The following is a 6,000-nucleotide window of genomic DNA, read 5'->3' as shown; positions in this document are numbered from 1 at the left end:
AAGTTTTTGTGCCTTGAACTACACAAATTACTAAAGTGACTGGTGTAAAATCTTCATGATATCAAGGACATAGAATTTGCCTCGGTGTGCAGAATTAGGTAGTAGTTCAAGCAAAAGCCACAGGCATTAGTTTGTAATGAAGTACTGAAAGGTAAAGGTAAAAAGTCTTATGTCGAATGTTGATGTGTTTAGATACACAGTGTGGGAGGTGGTAGCACTGATGGAGGTGCAGACCGATAACTTGGAATAGAAAATCACAATATTACTCTTACAGCTTCAGTTCTTCAATCCTGCACTGACATGGGTTTCTTGTGAGTGAATATTTGCCTGTTAGCACTGCAGTAAGATGAGACTTCTGGTCACATCTGGTATTATCTAGTGTTTGTTATATGTTTGCTTTATGTTTCTTACCTTATTATAAAAATCAGACTGAGGGAGGTTGTGTGTTCTTAATGTGTGCATGAAGGAATGTCATACAGTATGCATGTAGTATTTGCGTACAGATGGGTTTCTGTGCTTTTAACTGTGGGATGTTTTGAGACTTTCACAAGCCATGTTTCCACAATGCATTATTTGCGCAATGAGTACAAAAGATGAATGGATGAAGACACAGAAGTGTTGAAATGTTGGTCTGTTTGCACAGTGAAAGGCTGTGAATTAATCAGTGTGCTTCAGAACCCTTTTTGTATTCTGGACATTTGCTGTTCTCGAGCAGAGAAGTGTCTGTTTCAGTTGCGTTTTACAGGAAGAATCCTGTTTCTACTGTGTTGTTTGGGTGTGGTTTGAAGTATTGCATTAGAAAAATGAATGGAAATGACTAAATTTGAACAGAATCTCTCTAATTCTGTAAAACAGTTTTTTTCATTTGCTTGAGGCTTCGAGTAGTGACCATTTAACTATTGACTGATCAGCTGTTGCTTTTTCTTTCATCGTATTTGCCCCCAGATAGCATGAAACATAGCCAATACCAGCTGAAAAAACTTTTTTAGAAGTTAGATTGTTCAAACTCACAGATTGATGGAAACACAGATAATTACTTTCTCATTACATGTTGAGCCAGGTTTGTGCTACTTTGGGTTAACATAGTAACATAGACAGCGGCTTTTCCCTGTAATTCTATGGATCATGTTTGCTAGCCAACGCTGACAAACTTAAGGCAGGCACACAGTAGAAACTGTTGACATGACTGCTTTTGACTGATTTCCAGCTATCTGCTTTTGTTCACGATCCTGAAAATGTCCATAATAAAGCTATCATGACGTTTTGGTATCAGTTTCTCCCCCTCAGCTGCAGATGGATCCTGGATTATTACTCCATCAAGGAGGCCTCGTCTGAGTTATTTTACGATCAACGTTGGTTTTTCTGTCTGTCCGTCTGTTCGCAACATTACTCAAAAACAGATCAACGGATTTGGATGAAATTTTCAGAGAAGGTCAGAAATGACACAAGGACCAATTGATTACATTTTGCCAGTGATGCAGCTTATAATGCGGCTTATAGTTTGGATTCAGGGATTTGTTAAAGATTTCTGTGTCATTGCAAGATAGCGGCACAGCGTCACTGTAACTATGACTACAAGTGACCACTACGTCGGCTGTCTGCTGACGATCACACGATTGCGATCCTACTACAAATTGACCTCTGCAGACTTATCAGGACTTATCCGTTTGCAAATGATACAAGTAACAATTGATTAAATTGTGAGGGTGTTTCTGAGTTCCATCAATTCCCACCGCCAGCTACATAGTTGTGTTACGCGATTCGGTATCCATACATAACGATCATACATAAGGTCATTTTGTTTGTGGGTACATCTGTATTAAATGGCTGCATTCTACAGTGCTGTAACTTCTGCCACAATTTTTTTCAAGATTTCAGCCATCGGAAACGGCTATACGGACACCACGACTGAGCAGTCTTTTCCGGAGTACTGCGCTCTTTTGGTGCTTTTCTTGTTTGTAAATGGGAAATCGCATTTTTGAATGTAGACCTTTTTCCTGCACTATACTCTGCCAAAGCCTGTTGAACTTCATAGACTATGGCTTATGGGTTGTTATTTTATGTTTTTGGCTTAACACTCTTGACATACTTGATATTCTATGCGTAGGCTTAAAACTTGGCACTAGTTTTAATAAAGTGTGGGCTCAGAGCTCAGAAGGTCAGACAAACACACTGCCCACTAAAGGCCATTTGAATACTGTGTTTTGGCCGTAATACAGGGAATTTCTCTTCCTTTTTTGACTTAAGTGCAGCTGCCAGACAACGCATGTAATTATGATGTGTGTGTGCAGCCCCAGGTGGGCTCCTGTAGCAGAGGATGCAGGAAGAGGCTCGTGCTGCTTTTACAGGCCAGTCAGGAAGTCACTAAGCTTTGTCAGCTCATTATATATGCTGCTACCCCTGCCACACACACACACACACACACACACACACACACACACACACACACACACACACGCGCACACACACACACACACACACGCGCACACACACACACACACACACACACAGAGGCAAAAATATAACATAAATGATGCCGTCAAGACGATTCAGACTGTTGATCAGAGGCTGTTTGTACTTTCTGTACTGATGAGTCATTCCCGTTGGAGTCCATTTGTCAGACTGCTATACAACAGCAGCTCTTTCTCAGTATGTGATGCTCTCTAATAGATTTGTTAAATGGATGGAGGCAGGAGACGGCAATAATAATGATGCTCTCTGTCTTCCTGCCATTTGCTTTATCAATGTGCCACTTTTGCAGAGTGTGTGAATCATGCCCAAAGGGTACTGATGATCCTGTGCTCGGCTTTTGTACCAGCGGTCTCATTTATGAGCCACAATTGGCAACGTTTCCATTCTGCTGTTAAACTAATTTTATGTGAAGTGAAACACTGCAAAATATTTTCATGAGCTGGATGCAACAGAAAAGTGGGTTCTTGTTGTTGATGGAATATTTCAGATTTCTACTGTCCAAACGGAACAGCAAAAAACTAGTAATGATACTGATCTTAAATCTGGCTGAATATGTCAAGTCTGTGTACTGTTGAATGAATTCATTTCCATACTTCCATAGTGATACTGTGATATGTTTGGGAAGATTTCATCAGATAGGAAGTTACTCTTAAGGTTTTTCACTTATGCTAGTATAATGGGTCTTGAGATGGAGATGGCAGCTGATCCACTGCTTTGGTCCAAACTGTAACAATGGATCTTGAGATCTGACACAGACATACTGCACTACTGTTCAAAAGTTTGGGGCCACCCAGGCAGTTACATGTTTTCCGTGAAAACTCACGCTTTTATTCATGCATTAACATAATTACGCAAGGATTTTCTAATCATCTGTTAGCATTTCAACATGATTAGCTAACACGATGTACCATTAGAACACAGGAGTGATGGTTGCTGGGAATGGGTCTCTGTACCCCTATGTAGATATTCCATTAAAAATCAGCAGTTTCCAGCTAGAATAGTTATTTACCACATTAACAATGTCTAGAGTGCATTTCTCAGTGTTTCCTGTAGGATTTTTTTCAGCAGCAGCGGCAGGCTCTCCGGGAGCCGTGGCAGCATAAACTAATGGCTCTTGACTGCAGATTTTATTTGTACAACCTATTCATTGAATAACCAGTTGAAAATAGCTTTTTAAAGGCTGAATGTAAAAATTAAACTATATGTATATATATTTATATATATATATATATATATTTATATATATATATATATATATATATATATATATATATATATATATATATATATAAAATATATATATATATTTGAACAAGCTCTTCTGAAAATGCAGTCAGCAGTTTCATCATGGCATGTAGGTATTTGCTTAATGCCAGCGGTTAGGCCATTAGTTTACTCACGTTAGCGACACTGAATTGGCACCGGGCCCAATTAACTTAAGCTACCGATATGTTACGTAACGTTAGCTGGCCGTCAATATTTTGCAAATGTCTGTTTACCTTGTAAAATCTATTATCAGCTATTTTATGCTAATAACTTTTCTCCAGTAAGTCGCTGCCCTATTTTCCAAGACGACACTCCTCTGACTCTCTGACCTGGTCCCTGGGTGCTTGACATGTTGTTACTTTGAATGCTGCGCTCGAGTAATTAACGTCGTATTAACCTGACGTATTAAAGAGTAGATACTGAGCAAGAGAATCATCTGTAGTTTACTTTAGTACTCACGAGTACCCGACACAGTACAAGACTCTGCTGTGAAGGTGGAGACATGTGGCGGTGGTGTATTTGTGACAATAAAAAAAAGAAAAAAAAATTTTTTTTTTTGAAGGAGCGGCAGCTAGGATTTAGGAATGGTGGGCTTCCATTCCTAAATGAATGTACAAAAAACACTGATTTCTGATTAATTTTTTTTTTTATTATCTTCATTGAAAAAAACTGCTTTTCTCTCAAAAATAAGGACATTTCTAAGTGACCCCATAAGTGAATGGTAATGAACATGATCCCTACATGATGAATTCTACAACAAAACTGGCATCTGCTGGTTTGACAGTTTTCAGAACTACTGGATGCATTGCCATAAAATGTGCACACAATTATGTTTCTCTCAGGAGTAATTGCAATAGGTTTTGTTATTTCTGAAATATTTGTCTACTGGCATTTTTGGGTGCAAATATTTGGTTCATGACCGATAAACACCTGAAGAACCAAGGACATGTCTTCAGTCCCACGCTAAACTATGGTACTACATGGTAAATAGCATACCTGGCAATATAGGCATGCTAGTAATGTTATAGTGGACATGCTGCCTTTAGAATTTAAAAACACCGATTAGCATTAGTGAACCAATAGCATAGCTGCAGATGTCGTAGTGTTATGACCTTACATATCAAAAGTTGGAGGTGTATTTGTCCTTAAACCAGGTTTCAGTAGTTTGTCCACACTGCCTCTCTTATCTTCCCGTGAATCAGATTAGGATATAGAAAGAACTGCATGTGAAATGTGGGAATTAGAAAACAAAATACCCTAGCTGTGATGTTAAAGTAATTACTGTAGAACATTAACTTTGTAACATGCACATAGACAGTCGCAAATGCTGCAGTTTATGATATACGAGGTGTGGTTACTAAATAAATATGCTCTCTGATTAATGTATACTATCTGATTTGGGTATGAATGCTGTGGTTTGACTAACGTATGTCCAGTGTTATTATTTAATAGCCACATCTCAAACATTTTACAGGATTTTTGAGAGTTAAAGCTGTTGTTTATATGGTTTTACAAGTCCATGCAGCCTCCCAGTCACACTCATGTCTCGTGATAATGCTCCACATGTTTTGAATCGATTACACAGTAAATAATAAACTGAAGCTTGACTTTAAAAATTAAATTCCAAATCGAATCACAATATCTGTAAGAAAAAATAAAGTCAGATATTGTCCCCAAGTAGGTCAGTCTTAATGCACATTGAACAGAACTGAACAAAGCTGTATATTGCATCATATCGTACATAAGGTGACCAATGGAAAAAGTGCCACAAAAGTGCAACTAGTGAATTTAGTCAGTCATAGTCAGGCAATGTGCTTTGCTTAGTCCCTAATGGTTAGCCATCAGATGTATTCAGTTTTCCTCTCAAGCTGATAAAGATAAGGAAGGCTGCATAAAGGGTGAGAGAAACAGTTTTTCTTGTGTGTGCATGTGTGTGTCTGTAGGAGAGAGATTTAACAAGCGGGTAAAATCCAGCAGTGGGAAGTGCACAAGTGTTTGTGAATTCCCTGGTGTGGGGTGACTGCAAGTGCACTTTCAGATGTACTCTCCACTCCCCTGTCATAGCCCAAACATTCATTTTCCTCAATTTTCCCAAGGGCCAACTGTGTGTTTTATGTTTGTGTGTGTGTGTGTGTGTGTGTGTGTGTGTGTGTGTGTGTGTGTGTGTGTGTGTGTGTGTGTGTGTGTGTGTGTGTGTGGTTGTGGGACAGAAAAGCTCAGTGAAATGGAAGCAGATTAACAAATACACAGAACTCTGGCTGC

The 6,000-nt window shown here is 38.9% G+C and overlaps 1 protein-coding gene across 3 annotated transcripts in view; it reads left to right on the top strand.

Moving 5' to 3' along the window:
* Window positions 1-6,000, top strand: part of mtss1lb (MTSS I-BAR domain containing 2b) — an 83,703-nt gene that overhangs the window by 28,595 nt on the left and 49,108 nt on the right. The window lies entirely within an intron of this gene.

Source organism: Amphiprion ocellaris, chromosome 1 (genome assembly GCF_022539595.1).
Source record: "Amphiprion ocellaris isolate individual 3 ecotype Okinawa chromosome 1, ASM2253959v1, whole genome shotgun sequence".
In the NCBI taxonomy this organism is placed as follows: Eukaryota; Metazoa; Chordata; class Actinopteri; family Pomacentridae; genus Amphiprion; species Amphiprion ocellaris.
The sequence above is the reverse complement of the archived record's forward strand: the minus strand, read 5'-3'. Positions and strand labels throughout refer to the sequence as shown.